This window comes from Delphinus delphis, chromosome 5 (assembly GCF_949987515.2).
Source record: "Delphinus delphis chromosome 5, mDelDel1.2, whole genome shotgun sequence".
Classification (NCBI taxonomy): Eukaryota; Metazoa; Chordata; class Mammalia; order Artiodactyla; family Delphinidae; genus Delphinus; species Delphinus delphis.
In genome coordinates this window covers 8695856-8720661 of record NC_082687.1, presented here as the reverse complement: position 1 = coordinate 8720661, position 24806 = coordinate 8695856, and the positions used below count along the sequence as shown (strand labels likewise).

Genomic DNA, 24806 nt, shown 5'->3' with positions numbered 1-24806 from the left:
CAGACAGCTAATATCTTCTTTGTTTAGTGTATAATCTCATTAGAGCAAAACTCACATTATATAGTGATTGGATACTTGTCCAGCTTAGCCACAAGACTGTAATCACTCAGGGTTAAAAAAAAAATCACACTTCATTCACTTTTGCCTAACCTAGTGCCTAGCATCTTAATGAATTTTTATTAAAATTTTGATAAATGAATTTGTAAGTTATTTTTGTCAGCTCTAAATTTCTTGGGAAAAATAACTCATAGTTCCTTTTATATGTTACCAAATATCTGGATGTATACTGATAAGCTGTCTAACAATTAAAATATTTACTACCATTTCTGACCCTCTGCAACAGTGTTATCCGGTAGAACTTTCTGCAGTGGTGGCAGAAATTCCTCTCTGCAATTAGGAACTTGAAATGTGGTCAGCACAGCTCTAGATGTTTGATAATATGTAGACATTTCCACAAGGATAATCTAGATTATGACTTTGAGTCTTTTAAAAATGCCACAAACAAAGCTCTCTCAGTTTCCTCCCTCTGAAAGTCAGTTTTCTGAACTCGAACTGACTATAGATACAGAGGGAAAATATCTCATCCAAGAACAGATATTGATAAGATAATCTTTTCCCCCCAAAATGGTCTTGGAGTTGAATAACATCATTGATTTTGGGCTGTTATTAATAACCTTCAAATGTTTCCCATTCATAATTATATGTTCTATTTTTAAAGTATTAAAAAAATTTTTTTTAATAATCTAACAAAATAGGATAAAAGATAAGCCTGTTAGGCCAATGTTACCTATCGCATAAGCTCATAGTAGTTTTTCAAGCAAGGTTATGACTCTGAGTAGAGAGCCATTTTATGCACTATAATATATTTTTACTGTAAAATGAACTACTACTGTTGGCTAATAATCTTCATTTTAATCTCTCCTTAAAAAACGTTTTCCTGAGATTCTAGAGCCATTGTGTTAAAAGAACTATGCACAGTTTACTAAACACATTTATACACAGCTGTCTATTAAACATAAATATTGAGTTCTGAGGTCAATGCCAGTTTTGTTTTGGGGTTAGGAAGAGGGGCATTTTTGCCCTTTTCCTCAAAAAGAGACAATAGTTAAAAACAAATCTATAAAACTTATTAATTTATTCAGTATTCCTGGATTGAATACATCCAAAAAACACTCAACGGTAGTAAGAACATTTCAGCTGGTAAAGTTTATAAGAGAGGACTGTAAAATGGATGGTATATCTGAAGTTTTATCACATATGTGTTATGCACTTGCATTTATCAAAGAACCCAGGAGACAAGTGGCAAGTGTACATTTTTAAGAAGAGTTTACATTCGGAGATACTAATTTAAACCAAGGATCTCAACAGAATTAGCTAACCAGCTAGCCTCACAATGACTAAATTAAAAAAGCCACACTAACGAAGCATTTCATCTATTATTTAACTGTAGAATTTTTTTAAGTAAAATGAGATCCATTTTTCCAAAGCATCGAGTGATACTGCGAGTGTGAAAGCGAATTAAGATCCAGAGGAACTGCAGGATAAAAAATACAGAAAATGAAATTTGTTCTTTACATAATATTCAAGATTTGTGTTCATATACCACATTTTTGAAAATCTGCTGAATGCATTTGTTTATACAGACCTGGGTTTGAATCTTAGGCCCATCACTTACTAGTATTCTTGGGCAGATTCTGTGCCTCAATTTCTCCATCAGTAAAGTGTAGATAATCATCATCATGGCTTTTTATATAAGAAGCATTTAGAACTTGAAGTGCTCCATAAATACTAGTCTCAGTAAAGGCAAAGTTGGCTAATAGGCGGGCGTTTTCTGAACTTCCTCATATTCAGGTCTCTTGTCTTTAGTTATTTCTTAAGATGTAAATCTTGATAATATAATCTTCAATAATGTCTTTTAGTATCTCTCAAGTATAAGCTGTAGCAAGATAAATCAGGACAGTTGTACGCCTGCAGAAAGAGCAAGGGTTATGAAATTGTAATTGAGTCAAACTAAAATTCTACTTATTGCCTTATAAGTGTCTAAGAACATATGCAAAAATAATTATGAACAGTAAATTTAACATCAGTAGCAAAAGTAACCTTTTGCTAGTGAAGCACAGAAGCAATTGTAATATCATTATATTGCAACTTAAAGTTGCTAGTGAGATTCTCCTTAAAAATTTGAAGCTTTTTTTTTTTAATCAGAAATAACAGAAAGAGGGGGAAAAAAGGGAATCTGTATTCTGTTCCAGAATTCTAGTAGGAGATGAATCACAGGAGGGAGAATCAGTGACAGCTGGAAAAAAGAAAAGTAAGCAGACCAAATCCCTAAGGCCTGAAAGAAGAAAGGATTATATTGAAAACTGACCTCAGATGAAGAGAATGACCCAAGTGCTTAACCAGCAGGAGGGCCCATATGTTACCTAACAGCAGGGAGACGGAAAGATGCCCAGTCAGGGATTCTATCAACCTTCTGATTAGATCATGAATGCAAGTGTCATTGGAGTTAGATCTAAGTCTAAATCTTGGCCCAATCATTTGCTAAGAATGCAACATAAAGCAAGTTGTTTAAACTCTCTTAGCTTCATTTTCATTCTTGTAAAAATGAGGATAATATTTGTAGTTTCTTACAGTTTTGTGGCATTAAAAAAGACATCTGTAAGGTAATTAGCATGATTTCTGGCAGAAAGTAAGTTTAATAATATTTGAAGCAAATATTTGAAGATGAGAGGTCCCTAAGTAACTGTAGATTAGTAGATATTAATTAAACTGTTAATTACCAGGTTGAGTCTTCGAGCTATGAATTGACTAATAGCTCTAGACAAAGTCATTTATTAAAGCTGTTATGCCTTTTCTCTTTTTTTTGATCTTGGTAGTTTTACTTAGATTCTCTTTTATTTTGGTTTGTTGATCTTTCTCATGACCTCCTCACCCAGTGCCTCCAAAGTCAGCTATGATGGGATATGAGGTCGTACTAAAAATGTCTACATGCTTCTGAAACTCAGGACCAGTCTTTACTTGATGCCCCATTTAGAAATATTCCTACTGACTTAACCACCCTAAGGAAGGCTTCTGCCTTTAGAAAACAGTGTAGACTTCACATGCACTGGCTTCGATGTGTTATGGCTATCACAAGGACAGGGAAGTCATATATACCCACATATATACCCACATTCTACTCAACTATTAATAGCAAGTTTGTTTACAGATTCAAGATAACTGGCAAACAAGCATTCTCCCCAATAAACAGTTATCACTTCCCCTTGGTAGGCCACTAATACTACAAGCTATGAAGAGGATATAAAAAAGATCCAGAAGAATCTGATCTTTTAAATGTGATTTAACTTACGTTTAAGTCCTTAGTGATGTGATGCGGAAAAAAAGGTTATAATAAGTACAGCCTCTAGACTGTGCATCACAAGTCTGAGTTACTTAACCTCTCTTGACTTTAGTTTCCTCCTGTGAGAAGTAAAGCAGTTCAACTACCTGATCTATTAATTCCCTGCTAAATCAATCTATCAGTGTGATGGGTACTTAAGGAGCTAAGGACAGTTTATTTAACAGGTACATTTGTCTCCCGGAATATAAAAGTAGATCATTTTAGAAGATAGCAGTGGTAGTTTTTTAAAAAGCATTAATAAAGGTATCCCTTGGAAAGTATATCAGTAGAAAATGGAAATAAATCTAGGCCCAATCACGTTGCTGTGACACTGTTCAGTCACTCACCATCTTGTTTTCCACTCACTGATCAAAAATAATTGCATTAGTTCATTTACACCTAGAAATTAAGGATTTATTTCTTCAAATCCATAGTTCATGACCCTTAAGAAAAAAAATGAGGGAATGATTAATTGCAGCCTCCTCAGTGTCTAGTTAGAATGTAGATAAATCTATATGATACCTGTATTTGTCTCCTAGGGCTGCTCTAACAAAGTACCAAAAGCTAGGTGGCTTAAAACAACAGAAGTTTATTGTCTCACTCTTCTGGAGGCTAAAAATCTGAAATCAAGGTGTCCCAGGACCTTGATTCTCTCTGACAGGAGAAAATCCTTCCTTGCCTCTTCCTAGCTTGTAGTGTTTTCCAACAATCCTTAGCTTTCCTTAGCTTGTAGATGTGCCACTCTAGGCACATGGCCATCTTCACATCTGCTTCCTTCTATGTGTTTGTATCCAAATTTCCCCTTTTTATAAGGACGCCAGTCATATTGGATTAGGGTCCACCCTCATGAACTCCTCTTAACCTGATTAAATTTGCAAAGACCCTATTTCCAGACAAGGTAATATTCTGAGGTACTGGGGGTTAGAACTTCAGTGCATCTTTGGAAGAGGACAGAATTCACCCCATGACAATATATATTCCCTTGTAAAAAAAAAATCAGTGAATACACAAGATGTAGTTTTGTCAAGGACCAGGAACTGAAAGAAATGTCACACAGGGCATTTATCACATGTATAAACAGATACAGCTCACCAAAACTATCAGGAAATGTAGAGATGCTGACGAAGATGGATTTTTACCTAGCTGACTGAGATAGTGTCTTGGCAATAAAATATTGTAAGAATAAATATTCATAATAGCTTGGATTTTTTTTTAGATCTTACTAGTTTCCAGACACTGTTCTAAATGTTTGACCTGTATTAATACATTTAATTCCTTCTATAACACTACAAGGTAAGAATTATTATCAACATTATCCCCATTTTATAGCTGAGAAAATTGAGGCATAAAGAGATTAAGTAATTGATCAAAGCCACACAACTATTAAGTAGCAAAACTAGGATTTGAACTCAAGGAGTCTGGCTGCAGAAGGTTTGCTGTTAATCACTGTGAATGGTCCCCTCATTTACAGTTTAGTAGTGAAGCAAGTCTTATCACCATGAAATGACTTAAAAACAAATACAGTTGATCCTTGAACAACACAGGGGTTAGGGATGCCTCCACGCAGTCAAATATTCTGAGTATATCTTTACAGTTGGCCCTCCTGTCCATGGTTCCACACCAGTGGATTCAACTAACTGCAGGTTGTGTTGTCCTGTAGTACATATTTATGAGAAAAAATCACCATATAAGTGGACCTGAGCTGTTCAAACCCACGTTGATCAAGGGTCCACTATAGTCTTTTGTGCATATCAGAGATCAAAATGGTAAATAGAAAAAGTGAAGGACCATAAAGGTTATTTTTTAAGTCTGACCAGCTTTTTATATCAAAGATATTAAAAGATCATTATGTTATAAAAGGATGCTAATTAGAAATAAGAATACCAAGCACCTGAGAAATGACTAATAAGCTGTTGATATGTTAATATAAGGCTATCTAATATCCAATTTTCATAGAATCTCTGGGTATAAACTATGTTTTTCAATTAGAAAAACTTAACATGCCTTTGCTTTAATGATGAAGAAATGAATTTCTCAAAAATGCTAAGTGAATTTCTTTTTTATTTGGTGGATTTTTTTATCCTAGAGGACACAGTCCTTTTGACCAACAATTTCTGTCTAGTCCTCTTGATAAGATTAAATTATTTAATTTAGGAATAAGTTTAACCAGGGAGATGAAAGACCTGTACGCTGAAACCTATAGGACATTGTTGAAAGTAACTGAAGGAGACACAAAGAAATGGAAAGATATTTTGTGATCATTAATTGGAAGAATTAACATCATTAAAATGTCCATATTACCTAAAGCAATCTACAGATTCAATGCAGTTGCTCTCAAAACCTCAGTGACATTTTTTCACAGAAATAAAACAAAAATCCTAAAATTTATATGGAACCACAAAAGACCCTGAATAGCCAAAGCAATCCTGAGGCGGGGGGAACAAGCTGGAGGCATCACACTCCCTGATTTCAAATTATAACTACAAAGCTATAGTAATCAAAATATCATGCCATTGGCAGAAAAACAGACACACAGATCAATGAAACAGAACTGAGAGCCCAGAAGTAAACCCACACATATATGGACAATTAATTTTGACAAAGGAGCAAAGAACATACACTAGAGAAAGGAAAGTCTCTTCAATAAATAGTGTGGGAAAACTAGACAGCCACATGCAAAAGAATGAAACCAGACCACTCTCTTACAACATACACAAAAATCAATTCAAAATGGATTAAAGATTTGAATGTAAGACCTGAAACCATAAAACTTCTAGAAGAAGCATAGCAGCATGCCCTTTGACACAGACATCAGTTTATGCAATATCAATGCTCAAGACACTTGTCTTAGCAATATCTTTCTGGATATGTCTCCTCAGGCCAGGGAAACAAAAGTGAAATAAACAAATGGGACTACATAAACTAAAAAAATACTTCTGCATGGCAAAGGAAGCCATCATCAAAACGAAAAGACAACCTATCAAGTGGGGGAAGATATTTGCAAAACCTATATATGAAAAGGGGTTACTATTCAAAATACATAAAGAACACAAACAACTCAACCACAGAAAAACAAACAACCTGACTTAAAAATGGGCAGAGGATCTAAATAGACGTTTTTCCAAAGAAGACATACAGATGGCCAACAGGCACATGAAAGATATTCAACATTACTGATTATTAGGGAAATGCAAATCAAAACCACAAGGAGTCATCACCTAACACCTGTTAGAATGGTTATTATCAAAAAGACAAGGATTAACAAATGTTGATGAGGGTGTGGAGAAAAGTGAACCCTCCTACACTGTTGGTGGGAATGTAAGTCAGGGCAGCCACTGTGGAAAACAGTATGGAGATTTCTTGAAAAGTTAAGAATAGAGCTACCATGTGGTCCAGCTATTCCACTTCTGGGTATTTATTCAAAGAACACAGAAACACTAATTTGAAAAGATACATGCACCCCTATGTTCATCGCAGCATTATTTACAATAGCCAGGATATGGAAACAACCTAAGTGTCCATCAACAGATGAATGGATAAAGAAGATGTGGTATATGTATACAGTAGAATACTACTTAGCCATAAAAAAGAAGAAATCTTGCCTTTTGCAACAACATAGATAGACCTTGAGAGTATTGTGCTAAGTGAAATACGTCAGATGGAGAAATACAAATACTATATGATTTCACTCATATGTAGAATATAAATAAACAAATAAATAAATAGGAAGTGAACAAACCAACCAAACAGTAACAAACACATAGAGAACAGAGTAATGGTTACAAAGGGGAAGGGGGGTTGGGGGGAGGGCAAAACACGTAAATGGGGTCACCTATATGGTGACAAACAGAAACTGAACTTTTGGTGGTGAGCAGGCTGTAGTGTATAACAAAGTTGAAATATACACACGAAACTTATATAAAGTTATAAACCAATGTTACCTCAATGAAAAATTTTAACTAAATTATTTTTTAAATTGTATGTACTTTTAGCATATAGGCACAATTACACATAAACATTACCATTTATTGATTTAAATATTCCTTTTATGTGGCCTTTAAAAATGGATGTGTCATTATAACCTCAATGCTTTAAACAATTATCAAATCTTAAAATTGCAATCATAACTCGGGCTTGTTTGTGTACAATTGGGCCATTATTTTAAAACTAAAAAAAAATGTTAAGATATATAAAGCCTTAGCACAGATCATCTTAGGGAAAATTTTTAGCCTGTATTTTTAAAGGTTGTATCTGTGACTGGAACTGAGAGTCCCAAAGGCGTTGGATTGCACGTATTCTCCTTGTAATCAACAGTTTACGTCTAGTTTCTTGGTTCTGTTTTATACATATATTGTCAAACTGCTTTGCAAAGTGCTGTGTTTTAAGACCTACTTAGGTTAAATTTAATTGTACTGATCTTTTAGCTTCATTGTTTATTCTATGATAAGTGGTATATTTTCACTTTAATGCAATCTTTTCCCAGAAATGTTTTATGAGCAATTATAATTCATGCTTAAAAAGTAATATTCATAAGTGGATGGTAGTTAAATTTCACATGCAAAAGCAATGCTATAGGTAAAAAGAAAAATCTTTGATGACTGTTGTCCTTGAAAGCACCAGGACATTACTGACAGATACTATTTTTAGCAATGGCAACATGTCAAAGTCACCAAACTTTTCATAATATATTTTTCTAACCGAATGCACATAATAAGGAATATTTCTAAAGAAGCCATATTTTAAGCCCACAAGTGCTTTCTGAATTATGCTCAGTATTAAGGACATACTTAATACTGTACTCTGCAGATTTCCTTCAGTAGTTCATTATAATTATTTTATTATTACATTTCTGATTTTTCAAAACACGTAGATGTGTCAAGAAAGTATCATATAATGAAACTGATAATTGTAATATTATTACACACCCAGTTAAGCCAGTTAGTGATTTTCTGAGTGAAATAGCTTTATTACTTGATAGCAAATATTATTTTATTTTATATCAGAAAAAATCTTTCTGTTTCATTAATGCTAAAGGCATGAGGTAATCACATCAAAGGCTTATTATGGAAACCTTTATGTAGATTCAAAATGATTTTTAATTATTTATGCTTTTGTTCATAAAACAGTTATCTGTCAACTAGAAGTATAAAAAGGCCAGCTTATAAAAGTGTGTTCATTACATATGATAGCTGGCGTGGATATCACTTGAGGTTTTGGGTCATTTTTCTATATCTGATAGCAGATGTAGGCTGAAAATATGAATTGAAATAAATCTTAAAGTTGGACCAGAAGGGGGAGAAGGGAAGGGGAGGCTATTATTTTAAGTGAGAAAATTAATTAATGATGCTGTTACCATCATTGGCAGACTTGGCATTTTTAGATAGTTTTAGAATAGATTGTCAGTATGTAAAAAGATTTTCATTAGTATGGATAAATCTGATACACTATAAAGTTGAAATATAACTGGACACCTTAAAAAAACAAGTAGCTCTAATGACTACTTCTCTAAGTTTCAGTCTAGAAAACAACACTGTCAGATCAGTGTGATTCTGAATCCAGCTATATTTTGAGAAAAATTCTTACCTTGATGTTCAAAAATCTTTGTGAGTTCACTGTCACCATAATCTCCTATTTTTGATGAGTCAGTGGCAAGTCCAGAATATTCTTTCCTCCAGACCCTCCCCTTTCTGCCCCTAAAATTTTGTCTATTCCAAGAGGTATGAACTTATTGTACTTTTAAAGGCAGTTGGAGCTTAAGTATTGGTCGTTATGATCATATTCTGTTAAGTGTTTGAGTTTAAATAAACAGAGATTCCCCCCATTTCAGAGTACAGTGGTGATAAAAGTCACAGAATCCTGTCCTGCCACTGTATGACCTGAAGAAAGTCTTCAACCCCTTTAAGCCCTAGTTTACTCATCAATAAAATTAGGGTAATAACAATGTTTATGTTACTGAATTATTGTGAGGACTAAATGAGGTAAAGGAACTGAATCAATCAAAACATAAAGTGCTTATACAATACAATTATCTCATTTTAAATGTCTTATTTCAAATTATATAAATAAAAATGCAAAGTACGATTCATTTGCATTATTAGGCATGCACTGGAAAACCAAAACAACCCTGCTCAAAGTCTTTCCCCAATTTTAATTTGATTCTAAACTCTGAAGTTGGGGCCACGGGGTAGAGAGAGTCCACGATTCCAGTTCAGGCACCGTCGCTTTTTAGCTCTTGGTCTTTAGCGGGCACCTACCAACTCACCATCCCCGTGTAAGACTTTTTAACCTTGCCTATGTGTTCAGCTTAGAATCTCTTGTACCAAACTGTCTCTTTAAAGAGAGGTTTAAGAATCTATAGCAGAGTTAATTTTATCATCTTGCACACATTTTATTTATGCAAAGGCTTAGAAGTTAAGGGGAAAAAGCACAAGCATAAAAAATAACAAATAGTATGGGTAATGCCACTTGCCATGCCAATATACAAAATTGTGTTCCCATAGGTGTATAAAGTGGGAGTGCTACTCCCGTGCCTAAGGTCCCAGGTGCCTCTCAGAGTAAAAACATCTCACCAGGCTGACTAGGATTCTATTTTTTTTTTTGCGGTACGCGGGCCTCTCACTGCTGTGGCCTCTCCCGTTGCGGAGCACAGGCTCCGGACGCGCAGGCTCAGCGGCCATGGCTCACGGGCCCAGCCGCTCCGCGGCATGTGGGATCTTCCCGGACCGGGGCACGAACCCGTGTCCCCCGCATCGGCAGGCGGACTCTCAACCACTGCGCCACCAGGGAAGCCCGGGATTCTAACATTTAAAGATACTTTTCTTTCCATACTATACGAGTTCAAGATTAATTTTGTCTAAATGCAACTTTCACCTTATGAACTGATCTTAGAATCTGGCATCTACTTCAAGTTTAAAAAGAATGATTGCCACATGTGTTTATCTTCTCTCCCAGTCCTTCAAATCTTCCTGAAATGATAGGTCAGGAATTTTTTTAAAAAAGTATTAACACACAAGGACCAAAAGAATGGTAGGGAAAACTACAGAAAACAATATATCGCAACAAATTTTCAGAAGATGCCAAGTAGGTGGAGGAACAGTAATAAATTTACCAGAGTGGAAGAAGTGACCACCTGAAAATTGGCAGAAGGGATTATCCCGGATGAGAAGTGAGTGCATCCGCCCTGTGCAAGCGGAAGCACCATCTACTTCAGAAGGGCGTGAGGTCCAGGTCTGGAAATGGAGGAATGACTGAAAGCATCTGAAATGCTTGGATGGCCGGGGCCCCTCTCCTATCCAAGTAAGGCAGCAGCTCCCCTAGTTCCCAGCAACCTCCTATCCCTTCCTCTCCTGCCCAACAACTATTCCCTGGAGAAGATGGGTTGGAGAAGCTCCAAGCTTAAGGACACCATGGAGAACTGGAGTGAGATGGTGGACATCAAGGATGGGTGTTAAGTGAAAGTGTACGTGCTGAACTGTGGGAACCTCATCACCCTTGATTTGTTTTGTACTTTCCTGTACTTCTTTCATAACAATAAAAGTTAATTTACCAAAAGAATTTGATCTCAATGCAAGATGCATAGTGCCTAGATAGTATAGCACTCAGATGAAAAATTGTACAAGTATCCTTACTAGTGATGAAAACCACCCTTTATTGAGTGGTTACACTGCGTCAGGTACAGTGCTAAGCACTTTACCTATATTTTTGCATTTGATTCTTCTACGCACGTTTTATCATTCCGATTTTCGTAGATAAGGAAACTAGAGAGGTAACGTGACTTGCCAAACGTCCTATGGTTAGTCAGTGATAGAGCCAGGTTTCAAGCAGCTTGATAGCAATACGGGATATTCTTAAATACTACACTTTGCTCTCCTGTACCTGATCTTGAGTGCCAGTTATAACAATTGGGATTTTTGCCATGTTTAATACCCAAATTTTGATGTTTTTCCTCCCCCTAATCTGTGAACTCTAGTCCTATAACACCCCTGTACATAAATTTTGTCTTAATAACCTTGTAAAATTGTGTAATCCCTCTAGGACTAGAGTCTAGCCTTTTACCTGCCATACAGCTAGACTCTATCGGAGACTCCATAAATCACATCAAGAGGGAGGAAACAGGAGATGGCTTTTAGGATGGGCTTCTGTGTTGGCAAGAATTGGACTCAGCTACTTTGAGCTGCCAGGTGAGAGCAAAATATTTCAGTTTCAACACAAAATACAACACCCAGAGGATCAAGGAACGAAATGAGAGTTGAAGCCTGTCAGAAATAGGCTTGAGTACTCGTTTTGAATCTTTTTACCCTAGAGGAATTCTTGAAATAATTTTCAAGTCTCAAGGTATTCCTACATAAATATTCTTATAGCTACAAATCCCAGAATGTTAATGTGATCACTAAGTTACAGATATAATAATCCAGTAACAATTGTCAATCATTGTCATAGAAAAAGAGAATGATATTTTTCTGTGAATCTTGGGGATAAAGTATTGATGTGTTTCTCTCTCCCCACAAAAGACACCAGCTCTAACATAAGTTGGTAGTGTAGGTAGAGAAAATTTAGTTTTCCTTTTTTATTTCCTACTTGATTTTTTAACCATATCTGGTGTGTTAGTGCAATTCCTCCAAGACACCAAGACAGGATTAAACATGCAAGGATGTTATGAGGGAAATACCTTTGAGAGAAAGAGACTGGGAACACTGGTAGAGCCATTGGACCATGAAGCACGCACGACTCTGGATGAAGGAGAGGGGAAAGAAGGTTAGGTGGAAATAGTCTCCATTGCTGTGGAGTCTGAGAAAAGGTCTGCAGTGCTGTCAGGGAGTCTTCGAATCAAAGGTGGCCATCAAAAGGCTCTGATGAGGGCTTCCCTGGTGGCGCAGGGGTAGAGAGTCCGCCTGGCAGTGGTAGAGAGTCCGCCTGCCGATGCAGAGGACACGAGTTCGTGTCCCGGTCCAGGAAGATCCCACATGCCGCAGAGCGGCTAGGCCCGTGAGCCATGGCCGCTGAGCCTGCGGATCTGGAGCCTGTGCTCCACAACGGGAGAGGCCGCGGCAGTGGGAGGCCCGCGTACCGCAAAACATAAATAAATAAATAAAGATAAAAAAACACTTTTCAGACATACAAAAGCCAAACGATTTCATCAGCAACAGGCCCACATTACAAGAAACGATAAGGAAGTTCTTTGGTCAGAAGGAAAATGATACCAGATAGACATATAAATCTATACAAAGAAATAAAGATTATTAGAAATTGTAACTCTGTGGTTAAACATAAGAATTTTTTCTTTTAAATTTCTTACTATTAAAATCTGTAGTTAAACAAAACGAATTACAAGGTAGTATGTGGTTTATAACATGTAAAAGTAAAATGTATTACAACAATAAGTGCAAAGGTAGAGAACGGAGAAATGAAAGTAAACTATTGAAATGTTCTTATACTATACATGAGGTGGTATAATATCATTTGAAGATATACTGTGATAAATTAAAAATATACATGAGCACCCTAAAACGACTAAACTAAAAGAGAGTTATAGCTAATAAGCAACCAATAAGATAAAATAGAATCAGAAAATATCTAATCCAAAAAAGTCAGGAAAGTAGAAAATGTAAACCAAAAAACAGGCTGTCTCCTATTAGAGAACAAATTGCAAGATTATATATTTAAACTTAACCATATTAATAAATACATTGAATGGAAATTATCTAAATACCCCGATTTAAAAACATAAATGGTCAGATTGATTTCAAAAATAAGATCCAATTACATGCTGCATACAAAGAAGCCCACTTCAAATATAGAGACAAATAGGTCAAAAGTGAAAGTATGGGGGCTTCCCTGGTGGCGCAGTGGTTGAGAGTCCTCCTGCCGATGCAGGGGACACTGGTTCGTGCCCCGGGCCAGGAAGATCCCACGTGCTGCGGAGCGGCTGGGCCCGTGAGCCGTGGCCGCTGAGCCTGCGCGTCTGGAGCCTGTGCTCCGCAACGGGAGAGGCCACAACGGTGAGAGGCCACAACGGTGAGAGGCCACAACGGTGAGAGGCCTGCGTACTACAAAAAAAAAAAAAAAAAGTGAAAGTATGGAAAAAGGTATACTATGCTAATACTAATCGAAAGAAAGTTGGAGTGGCTATATTAAAATCAGAGAAAACGAATTTAAGAGCAGAGAATAATACCAGGGATAAAAAGTCATTTCCTATGGATAATGGGGTCAATTCGTCAAGATGACATAACAATCCTAAATATTTATGTACCTAATAACAGAACTTTAATACGCATGGTGCAAAAAGCTGACAGAACTGAACAGATAAGTCAACAAATCTAGAATTATTGGGGGAGATTTCAGTATGTCTATTTCAATTATTGATAGAACAAGTAGACAGAAAGTCAGTAAAGGTATAGAAAATGTGAATAAATCTATCAAACAACTTAGTGACATTTATAAAACACTCCACCTAACAGCAGAATATACATTATTTTCAAGTACACACAGAACATTTACCAAGATAGACCATATTCTAGGCCAGAAAACAAGTCTCAATAATGTTAAGATGAGTCAATGCATACAAAGTAAGTTTTTTTGAACAAAATAGAATTAAATTAGAAGTCAATAACAGAAAGATCTCTGCAAAAGCACCAAATATTTGGAAACTAAGTAATACACTCCTAGATAACTCATGGATCATGGATAAAAATCAAAAGTGAAATCAGGAAGTATTTTGAATGGAATGAAAATTGAAAAACATCAAAGTTTCTGGGATGCCACTGAAGCAGTACCTAGTGCCATCTAGCAGTGCTAAATGCTTATATGAGAAAAAGAAGCTTTCAAATCAATAATCTCAGCTTCCACACTAAGAAAATAGAAAAAGAAGAGCAAATTAAGTCCCAGCTAAGTAGAAGAAAGGAAATAATAAAGACCGAGGTGGAAATCAATGAAGTAGAAAATAGAAAAACAATGGAAAAAAATCGGTGAGACTAAAAGCTAGTTCTTTGAGAAGATCAGTGAAATTGATAAGCCTCTAACCAGACTGATAAGGACAAAAAGAAAGAAAGAAAGCACAAATTGGTGATATCAGGAATGGGAGGAGGGACATTGTTAGAGATTTTACAGATATTAAAAGGAAAATGAGAGAATATTATTAACAACTTTATGCCAGTGAATTTAACACATTAGATAAAACTTGCAAGACATAAATTACAAAGCTCAGTCAAAAAGAAATAGATAAGTTGAATGGCCATATATCTACTTTTTAAATTAAATTTCTAGTTAAAAACCTTCCCGCAAAGAAAATCCCAGGCCCAGATGGCTTCTCCAGTGAATTCTACCGAATGTTTAAGGAAGAAATAATACCTAGTCTACACAAATTCTTCCAGAAAATTTAAAAGTAGGGACTATTTTCCAATTCATTCTGTGAGGCCAGCATTGACCTGATATAAAAACCAGACACAGACATTAGAAGAAAACAAAACTACAGACCAGTGTTCCTCATGAAAGTAGGTACAAAAATTCTAAACAAAATCTTAGCAAATCAAATACAACAGTGTATAAAAAGGATACTACATCATGACCAAATGGGGCTTATCTCAGAAATGTAAGGTTGTTTTAATATTTGAAATCTTTCAATGTAAATCACCATATAAATAAACTAGAAAACAAAAACCATATAATAATTTCAATAGACTCAGTAAAACCATTTGACAAAATCTAACATTCATTCCTGATTTAAAAAAAAAAGTTCTCAGCAATCTAGGAGAGAGAGAAAATTCCTCAACCTGATAAAGGGCACTTATAAAATCCTACCATTAATATCATACCTTAATGGAAAGAGACAGTTTGCTTTCCCTTTTAGCTCAGAGATAACACAAACGTCCACTCTCACCATTTCCATTCAACATTGTACTGGAGGTTTTAGCCAGTGCAGTCAGGTAAGGAAAAGAAATAAAAGGCATTCAGATTGGAAACGAAGAAGTAAAACTGTCTCTATTCACAAATGATGTGATTGTCTATGTGGACAGTCCAAAGGAACTGACAGAAAAGCTAACAGGACTAAAAAATGAGTTTAGAAAGGTTTGTATGATACAAGATCAATATACAAAATCAATAGCATAACATATAAAACATTTAAGAATAAATTGACGAAAGATGTGAAAGATCTGGACACTAAAAAATAAACACTGCAGAGTGAGATTAAAGGGGACCTAAATTAATGGAGAGATATACTGTGCTCATGAGTCAGAAGACTCAGTATTGCTAAGATGTCAGTTCTCCACAAATTGGTCGATAGATCCAATGCAATCCAAATCAAAATCTCAGCAGCCCTTTTTTTAGAAGTTGGCAGACTGATTCTAAAATACATATATGAAAATGCAAAGGACCTATAATAGCCAAATCAATGATGACAACTAAGAACAAATTTGGGGAACGGGGACTACCTGATTTCAAGATTTATTACAAAGATACAGTATTGGTGTCAAGATACACAAATAGATCAGTGGAATGGAACAATCAAGTTCTAATTTCTTTCCATGCCTCCAACTGAATGGTCGGTCTATCTCCAGTCCCCCTGGATTCAGGTGGGCATATGACCTCCTCAACCTATAGAATGAAGAGGAATAACATGGCACAAGTTCTGAAGGTTGGTTGGAAGAGGTCACGAAAGATCCACCTCGTTCTCTTGGGACGCTTGCTCTGGGATCTAGAGGAAGCCAATCACCATGTAAGAAGTTTGACTACTTGAGACTGTCATGTCCTAATGGTCACATGCAGACGATCCAGCTGACAGACCACCAGAGCACCTAGCCAGTGGCCAACATCAACGGTCAGCCAAGAGAGTGAGCTATTTTAGACTCCAGCCCAAATAAGCCAGATTATAACTCCAACTCCAACTGATATCTAACTGCAAGTGGATGAGATAACCCATTTGAGAACTGCCCGGCTGAGCCTATCCTGAATCTTGACCCACAAAAGTGCTAAGCAAAATAAAATAGTCATTTTAACCCACAAAACTTTGGGGTAACTTATTGTGAAGCAACAGTAACAGAAACAGGGGGCTTTCAGTGGAATAGCCATATGCCCACCAATTACATTATATATAGTAAAGTTCTCCTTGGGATAAACCTGCTCATTTAAACAACGCTTCCTCACCGATTTTTCGGATTTCACTCTCAAATATAAATGGCTAGCCAAAGATAGTAAAACAATAAAATGAGGAAAACCAGAAAAGAGAACCCCCCAAAATCAGAGGCAATGTGCAGAATAAGAGGTAAGTTAATTTATAAAAAATACCCTCAGAGAGATGGGAAGATATACTGCACATTAAAAAAAACAAACAACCCAGAGTTCTATGAAAAAATAACAGGCTGTATTAGTTTCCTATTGCTGCTATAACAAATTATCACCCACTTAGTGGTGGAAAACAACACAAATGTATCATCTCATAGTTCTGGAGGTCAGAAGTCCGAAATCAGTCTAACTGGGCTGAAGTCAAGGTGTCAGCAGGGCTGAATCTTCCTGGAGGCTGTATGTGGAGAACCCATTTCCTTGCCTTTTTCACCTTCTAAAGGCCACTGCATTCTCTGGCTCATGACCCCTTCCTTGCATCACTCCAACCTCTTGCTTTTTTCATTGCATTTCCTACTACTGACTCTGATCCTCCTACCTTGTAGATAGATAGATAGGTAGGTAGATAGATGGATATATGGATATAGATATATATGGAGATATATATGTGTGTATATATATATATATATATGGATATATATGGATATATATATGGATATATATGAATGATGTTACAGAAAAATCCCGAACGAACTTTTTGGCCAACCCAATATGAGGCCCACTCAGATAACCCAGGACAATTTTCCTATCCGAAGAGCCTAAACTTAGAATCTGAAAGTCCCTTTTACCATGTAAGGTAACATATTCACAAGTTCCAGGAATTAGGATGTGGATATCTTTGAATGTGGAGACAGTATTGGAAACCACCTAAAAAGTGTTGAAAATAATTGTTGGATCTGGGGATAGGGATTAAAGGATAGGAAAGGGAGGGGATTGCTCTTATAAATCTTGTAGTACTCTTTGATTTTAAAATGATGCCCTTTTTACTTTGCATAAATATATGTTAATTTAATTAATTTTCATGAAAAGTTTAAAACATTATATATACCAAAATGTTAACTATGGTTTTCTTTACATATTTTTCTTAATTTTACCTTCATTATTATCCAAGTTTTTATAATAAGCACACAATCATTTTATAATGGGAAAAATTAACCAGTTTTAAAATATATAATTTTTAACTTTTCAAAGTGAATTGTTTATGATGTAAATGAATAGCCACATGTTCATATCTGTCATATAAAAGGTACTTTAAAAGGTGAGGTAGGGAGCTTCCCTGGTGGCGCAGTGGTTGAGAGTCCGCCTGCCGATGCAGGGAACACAGGTTCGTGCCTCGGTCTGGGAAGATCCCACCTGCCGCGGAGCGGCTGGGCCGGTGAGCCATGGCCGCTGGGCCTGCGCGTCCGGAGCCTGTGCTCCGCAACGGGAGAGGCCACAGCAGTGAGAGGTCCGCGTACCGGAAAAAAAAAAAAAAAAAAAGTAATTTATTTTCCTACAAAGTAAACAAAGCAAATGAAAAACCCTTCCATGAGTCCTTTTATCTCTTATGGAAAGTGTATATTTAAACAGTAACATGGATACAAAAGGCCACTGGAGGATGAAGAAATGATTTTACTTATTTTGATTAATTTGCCACAAACACTTACTTTGTTGTTGTAGTAGTACCAGTTGGGAGCTTAAAAATTTAGGGAATTTTTTTAAGAAATCTGTTTTGGATCAGAGTTTGCCAACTGTTATTCACTAATGGCTTTGATACATTTTATTCTAGGTCACAAAATGAAACTGCAAAGCTAGGACAGATTAGTGAATCCGATAGGACAGATTAGTGAATCTGTCAGAAAGGACTGAATGTGTGCAGAGCACTTACAGCACCTCTCTTGACTCAAAATGGATAAAATATTTTCTCAAGGAACCTGGTCTCAGAAGCATTTATCAACCCCATTTTCACACAGAAGCTTGCATAATATTAACAACCAACTTGTTTTAGGAGGAAAAATATTATGTGGAAAGCTTTTCATCCTGAGTTTTAGCAAAGCAAAGCAAAGAGTATATTGTATTAGATTTCTTTCTTAACATCAGTATTTAATAAAATGTTCACTTTATATAGAATGAGCCTAGATACAAAATAAAAATAAGTAGTTACATAATAAAAATGAAAGAACTATAGGTGCTCACAATGTAAACGTAAAGAATATGCCACACATCAGGTAACCCTTTATTAGAAGTTACAGATTAACATAATAACTTTGGGTGAGTTATAGTTACTATTATGTTGAAGATACAAACACTAAAATTGATCAACTCCAAGTACGTGCAGAATTTGCTGATAAGTTGCCTTTATAAAGGAGATCATTAGCCTTGCTTGTTAAATAGGCCTTTTCTTATCATGTACATTATTTAATATTTAGTTATGAAAAGAAGAAATATGATAACGTTAATTATAACTATTTTTGGAATCAGGTTGCTCTTTGGGCCTTGAATAGGAACAAATTGAAATATAATACAAGATCTATCAAATCAGAGAATAGTAATATTTTCACATTAAATATTGAATTCAAGTTAAATTTTTTTACTCCAGTTAAAACTAAATATTTTTGTTAAAGACTTCTTGGAATATTTACAGGATAATATTTGCACACAGTCGTGGCTTCAGATGGATTGACATCAATGTCACCTGGAGAGGATATTACTGAAAAGTAAAGTTATTGCTAAACAGGAAAACAAAATAATTATCTTTAGTCTTTTAAAGAAATAGTGGTGAAATGGGCTTCTACTATTACATTTATAAGAGAGGATGAACTTCAGAGTGATTCCAGGACTCCCACAAGGTCAGGTAGCTAGTTGAGGGTTAAAGCAGGTCCACAACATACGTCTCCCGTTTCCAGGCCAGAGCTGTTTCTCTGAACATTCTTTGTGAGCATCAGTACGGGAAGATCAGGTGCTATTGGCGTTCTGAGCGTTTGAATTTTTATTCTGCAGGACTCTCCCACTCTCTGCAAGACATCTAGCATTCCTATGCCAAACCTATTAAATCTTAGTAGCACCTGTACATTCCCTCCAGCTTTATAGGTATAATTGACAAATGACATTGTGTTGTTTATAGCATCCGTACATTCTTAAACGCCTCTAGGAAGACAGTACTGCCTTAGTGAAGAAATATATATATATTTCAGAATTTCGTGTATTAGGAGGAAGTGATAAAGAAGAAGAGTCCCAGATGTCTCATGAAATTCTTTTACTTTCATTCCTTAATTTCCTAAGTATGCAGTGGCTCTTCCTGAAGCCTAGTGGAAGAGCTTCCTTCTGGTCTTTATACTCCCATTGCCAGCGTGTCCAGAAATGAACAATGAACCCCACTGGGAAGCTGTAACTAGAAATGAAACCTTTTTACTTCCCTTTGTTTTTATGCTACTTGTGCATTTTTTATACCCATTGTGGATTTGTTGAGGAACACACACAAATATGACATTATGTATCACCTATTAAATGTAAGTACACTTAATGGTTCTGGTAGACATCTTAAGTGGAAGAGTTAGAAAATTCACTTGTATGTTAGATATCCAGTCTTATCCTTTAAGTTTGAATAGTCCTCAGTGAATAAGCTAAGTCAAATAAGAAAATATTCCTTTATAGTTAAATAAGGGTATCATAAAGTAATAATCCCAGTTTGACTACACGAAATGCGAGAAATTACTGTATATGTGTGTGTGTTGATTTAACCAAACACATATTATTTACTATGTGCCAGGCATTGTTCTAAGCATTTTACACATATTTATTCAGGTAATCCTCATAGCAATCCTAAGGTAGATCTTATTTTATCCTCATTTTATAGATGAGGAAACAGAGGTGGAGAGTAAAATTACACAGCCAGCGTACCGCAGAATGAGAATTCCCACCCAGGCAGGCAGGACCCATAGTCATTTTCTTCACCACCTCACTATTCTGCCTCTCTACAACACAAGGATTACATGGGAACACAACACTGTGAAAACCAAGTTTAGGATTCCAGCCAAGCAGAAGAAAACCCAAAGTAACCACTTGCAAATCAGATGTTGTTTTGCTGCATTTGAAACAACAAGTCTTCTAGCTATCATTTTCTAGGAATTTCATTAAAATCTGGTTTTCCCAGGCCCTGGTTTTGTAACCTCAAATATCCAAGGGAAAAAAATAGATTAGTGAAAAGAACTATATATTTGCTTGCTCGTTTGTATTAATATAAAATGGTCTCACATATGTGAATTTTAATTTTTAACAGTTAAGCTTGAACAAGAGATAATAGCAGAGTTATAATTCTTTTCTCCTTAAACAAACCTGTTCCACATCCTAGGAAAACCCTGTTTAGATGCTCCACATCCTTTTTCTGTCAACTACTGGTTTGAGCAGTCTCCACCAGGGATAGAGAATGGTGATGGAAAAAACCTTGAGCACAATTCTGGTCCCAAACAGAGAAACTTTTCTTTCACATTGAGATTTTATGTGTCTAAATAAAAACTAGTTCTTCCTCCTGGGAGCCAGAATATTATACTTGCTACACTGGAAATTATAACAATTTTATATTCATTTACATATATATGGTTCCTCTTTAATTATAACCCATCAAAACAAAATTATCTTTATTGTGGGTATATGATTGGGATTCCACTGTGAGTGATATAATAAAGCATTCGTCTTATATTCCCAACTCCTAAAAGAGTACCTGGAATAGAGGAGGTACTTAGTAATTGCTGAATGAATTAATTATAGGAGAATGGCAAAGGGAAGGGAGAAATGTGTCTTTATCAAAATACACAATATGCTTGCATACTTTTCTTATGTTTATCGTTTAAACGGGCTTATATAAAAATAAAATTCTTGTTGGTGACATTAGATTTCAAATGTCTATTTTCTACTTTCTGGGACAGGAATGAGGATGAAAGATCATATAAATCTGTGATAACTGATGAATAGTGAAAGCTTTTTTGTTCTCCAACAGTTTATTAAGTAACACTTCACTTTACATTAAAGAAATGCTCTTTTCTTCTGAAATTTCAGGGTCAATATAAACTGTAAAGGGAGAAAACAGTTCTTGGTGCTTATAGATTTTTCACTGACTGACAATGTACTAGCCATTGTGGGTTGAAGCCAAATATACATTAATAATGACCCTCGCCTTAGAAAGCAAGGGTCTTGCTATGCAAGAGTAACATAGAAACTGAACATGGAGGGGGGAAAGGTGTGAGAGTGGAAGATCTCGAAATGAGAGAAAATACCAAATTTTACTTCTTCGGTATTTTTTCTAGAGCCAACTCTGGCCAATACTTACCCCAGCGATCTGGTTTCCTTGTTGCCAAGCATCCATGCCTCCTCCTAAAACATCAGGTGATCGTTGCTTCAGTTTTATTTGAAAACCACTCTTAGCAATACTGTTTAGAAGGGACAGTCCCTGCCGTAAGCTTGAGAGCTCCGGGCCCTGATTGGATTAAGCCAGGCAGTGGGACTCATCCACAGTTCAGGCCTAGACGCACACGTCAGCTCTCAGAGACAATAAGAGATGAGAAGACATTTGCTGGGGGTGTATTTGGTGCTAGAACATGGGTCTTGGAGCTCACCAGTACCTTTCTGTGATGAGAGAAGCCAGCCTGGGGGCGAAGCTGACTTACAGGGATCCTGATAGCAAAGATGGACCCTGTGAGCACGGGTAGAGTCCTTAATCAAGCTATACCTAAAGCCATGCTTCCCTCTGGACTTTCGAATCAGTACCTAATAGCCTATCACGTTCCTCCTGGAAAACCAGGAGGAACGTGATAGGCTATTAGGTACTGATTGCTTTATAAAGAGTCATCATGAATACAACATCCCCAGTCAGGCTACTTTTCAAACAGAAGCAGGAGACGGAGAAAATGTGATGGTCATTCTCAAGTACTTTGTAAAATAAAGTGGGAGAATGATTTACCCAAATTGAGAAATATTGCTTCTAATTACGTAATTATGCTGTTATTTTTTTATTTGCAAAATGCTTTGACTTGCTGTTTTATAAAGAACTGAACATATCTGATTTGTCTAAAACTTATACTGTGCTTTTTCAATATTACCTGACTTTCAACTACATTCAAAGTATAACAGTTGGACAGAAAAAATGTTTAATCCTTTGCCCTACAAAATCAAGGAGATGAATTCTTTTCTGTTGACCTATGAACCGCAACAGTGGGCTTCTTCTGCTTCCCCTCGCCCTGGCTCTCTGAGAGGCCTAGACTATGTTTTTCTAAAACAAGGAAAAGTAATTCATGATGACAACTGAAAGTCCTACTTTACACTTTTTATTTTTAAGAGGTAGTGATGTTTCAGGGTTTGTAGAGTGGAGCCTGTCACTTTTGGTTAGGTTCGAATCCAGTTCCATAGGTTGAAAATGAAATTAGAGAGGATTAGTTGAGCGTTAAAATTTTTTTAAGTGAGATTTATGATTTAGAGTGGAAAAAAATTATCTTAATGTTAATTTTCAAGGCAGTTGATTTAGAATGTGTTTCACATGTTCCCCCATTTCTCTCCCACAACTTATTTTTCTCTGTTGCCATGAAGTCCAGCACAGGGATAAGAGGCTCACTCAATACAGCCATGTGGGCTTCCCCTCCCTCCTTAACCCCTTCAATTCCCCTTTGTTTAATCCTATAGGCATGGTTGGTAAAATCAATGGCCATTGATGATTAACTCAATCTCCACCCCCTTCCTTTACCCCGAGGTTGGGAGGTGGGTCTGAAAGTTCCAAGCTTCTAGTCAAAGCAACCAGCCCCACTCCTGAAGCTATCTGGGGGCCCCCAAAGAGTCATCTCTTTAGAATATCACCCTTAGCACTCAGGAAATTATTGTTTAATTTTTAAAGAGAAAAAATTGAGAAGACACACGAAAGCGGAGAAGCAAAACATACATGTTTGAAGTAAGACTAAAAGAGGGGGACTGGAATGCAGAGAGAGATGAGCAGGTCCCCATCTTTTGAGGGAGAAGCTTAGAGAAGGAGGAGGTACCCTCTATTCTTTTTTCCCCTTTCCTTCATCTTCCCACTCTCCCTCCCTTTTCTCTATCTCCCGTTTTCTTTTAGTTAGAGAGAAGGAAGTAGACTTGGCATCTGGGAGTAATGAGATACACTGATGGAGGAAAGGATTCCCTCTGTCCTCATCACCATCACCGTTTTATCACCACTGAAAGGTACTAGAATCAGTTTGCACTTACCAGTCTTATTTATTTCATCTCTCATTATCTTCTATTTAACATTTTTAAATTGTGAAGTATCACGTGCATACAGAAAATCACGGAACGTGTATTGCACGGTTTATTTACTGCCATTAACTCTTCACCTGCCTGGTACTGGACCCCGCCCTTCATCTCTCAGTGACCCTGCTCCGATAAGGGTCACAGTGACTCACCTGCAATGATTCTATTGACAAGTATATTTTATTTTTCAAAGTTCTGTTTAGTTCCTTCTCAAATCTGCTTGATCTTTAAGTCTATTTCTTGCTTATATTTTAAACCTTCTCTGTGTAGAAGCTAAACTTTGCTATGTTTGCATGCTATAGTAATTGCAATAAGTAGAGTCTGAGTGGGTCTGAGGCTGCTTTCAGTTGTTTCTGCTGGCTCTTACGGCGCGTCGTGAGCTCTTTTTCTTTGGAACTTTATCCATGGAATTTTTTGAGGACTATGTTGAAGTTGTATTCCTTCAGAGAGAATTTGTGTCTATTCCTACCAGTCTTCTGCAAGCACAACCATCTTAAATTAAATTGTTGGCTGAATGGTCTGGGGATAGACAGTAAATTCGTATTGCAAACCTCTAAGGAGTCAGGCTCGTGTTTACAAATTCTGAGGAGAGATATTTCTATTCCTCCCACCCAATGCCAGGGTCAAAATGGGAGTTTTCTTGCTGCCCCTCCTGTGCCACAAGTTTATTCTGATTCCTTTTCACTGAAGATGTAAGTCTTTTGTGATCCCAACTTTATGGGAGATTTTCTCCTATCTCTCTGACTTTTATTAAATAATTCTTTCCTGTAATTATTTGCGTAAACAATGCTGTCCACTCCTTTACTGTAAAATGCTTGAGAATAAAACTTTTATCTTAATCAAGAATATAGTGTTCCATATGGCACTGATTCGTTCTGTCAACCAATATTTATTTTATTTATTTATTTATTTATTTTTTGGCGGTACGCGGGCCTCTCACTGCTGTGGCCTCTCCTGTTGCGGAGCACAGGCTCCGGACGCGCAGGCTCAGCGGCCATGGCTCACGGGCCCAGCCGCTCCGCGCCACTTGGGATCTTCCCGGACCGGGGCACGAACCTGTGTC

At 36.6% G+C, this 24806-nt stretch overlaps 1 protein-coding gene across 4 annotated transcripts in view; it reads right to left on the bottom strand.

Annotated features, from left to right (window-relative positions):
* TIGD2 (tigger transposable element derived 2) overlaps nucleotides 1-24806 on the bottom strand; it is a 41391-nt gene that overhangs the window by 4940 nt on the left and 11645 nt on the right. For 3 of the 4 annotated variants that reach the window (XR_009519488.1, XR_009519489.1, XR_009519491.1), the window contains one exon: nucleotides 1676-1968. The gene's annotated coding sequence lies outside the window, so the exon portion shown is untranslated. Of the gene's footprint in view, nucleotides 1-1675; nucleotides 1969-3726; nucleotides 4421-24806 lie in introns of those variants that run through there. The other variant, XR_009519490.1, reaches the window with a different exon arrangement.